The sequence below is a fragment of the Sinocyclocheilus rhinocerous genome, unplaced genomic scaffold, assembly GCF_001515625.1.
Source record: "Sinocyclocheilus rhinocerous isolate Xijiao unplaced genomic scaffold, SAMN03320098_v1.1 scaffold9, whole genome shotgun sequence".
Taxonomy (NCBI): Eukaryota; Metazoa; Chordata; class Actinopteri; order Cypriniformes; family Cyprinidae; genus Sinocyclocheilus; species Sinocyclocheilus rhinocerous.
Genome location: NW_015666550.1, coordinates 449,018 through 450,678, shown reverse-complemented (window position 1 = coordinate 450,678; position 1,661 = coordinate 449,018).

Below are 1,661 nucleotides of genomic sequence, written 5' to 3'. Positions count from 1 at the left end.
GTAGGTATGTGGGGGCGTGTTCGAACGAGCCGTTTTAGGTAGGTGTGGCTGACTCTTAACTTTTATAAAGAATATCTCTTTGGATTTGAGACTTTAGTCTTTGCAACTTTACAGATCTTCTTTATGCACCAAGAGCTTGTAACACTCCAAAGAGAAAGGAAAAATTGAAATCGCATCATATGACCCCTTTAAACATTTGTAACATGGTGAAAATGGCACGGTAATGATAATTTCCATTAATTTCAGAGAAAATGAAGACAAAAAAAATGACATTGTTAATAGGAATATTAAATGAAATAATCAGGGCCGAAAGTGTCCATAGCTGAAGAAACCCAAATCCTTTGCATGAATCCTGTGCAATTATAAAGTTTGATAACTCCAATAAGATTCTCGGTTAAATCTCTGCTCAAAAACTCATAAAATTATTCTGAAGAGATGCCTGGCCTCACCTGTGCAGTTTTAGCAGAATTATTTTCAGTTTTATATGGCAAATAAGAGGCCATCCATGTATGAAGAGAGAATTTCCTTTTGGTTAAAGGATTATCATTTTCTCTATCCCAAATAATGCAGCACACATTGTTCTTCAAAGTATTTCTGTCGTCATATCCATCCAAAACAGATGTATGAAAATACATTCTAGCACGTCTCTTGCTGACAGCATTAATATGTGTTCAGGTGCAAACCTTGGGGTCAATTCGACCCGTGTTAGTTTTTCAGCTGTTTGAAACACTGGTTAAACTACTTACTACTAGAAATGTTCTGAACATTTCTCATTTAGGGTTATGAATGTGCATGCAAAGTTTCGGCATAGATGTGTTTTTGAAAGGCTGTACAAAACTTTGAATATAACAGAAAACAGCAAAGGGTCAGGTAAAAAAAAAAAGTATATATTGTATATTTGTTATTGTGTATATATAAAAATTATTGTAGCTTGTCAAACACTACATTTCAAAATACATGAGAACTTATGAAACTGAAGTCTCAAAGTTTACTCAAAAATTAAGATGACTCTTCTGAATCATCCGGGGAGACTACAAATAGTTACAAATAGTACAAAAATAAATAAATACGACTTATAATGTTAATAATGCAAATAATGTTAGATACTATTTATACGTTATAATATTTATGCACCTAAGTCATTACAAGTAGTCATGACAATCAGATCGATCAATCAATCAATCAATCAATCAATCAATCAAATAAAATATGTTGTGTCTGTGCAGCTAAATTTGAACATAAAAACTTGTGAGTGAAATTTACCCCACACTCTAAAAAATAAGCTTCTTGTTTGTAAATTACAGTTTTATACTGTAAAATTTACAGTTTCTGACCGTAAATGTGTTTACAGTTCTTCTGTATTTTTTACACAATTATTCTGGCAACCACAGCTGCCAAAATTATTTTGTAAAAACTACAGAATTTTTTTTACAGTGCAAGCACAATAGAAATACATGGGAATTAATACATTTTTCACATATTTTTAATCTCTGACAAAGCTACAATAGAGATTTTCTGTTTTTACATGAATCTTTGGTGTTTTAGTGTTGATTTTTGGAAAACTGCATGGAAACAAATGGGGGTCAACTAAAGCTGTACCCAGTTTTTCAACACAACAGGAGGAAAGGAGAATATTTCAGGTCTGCCATGAAAGCTAGAGG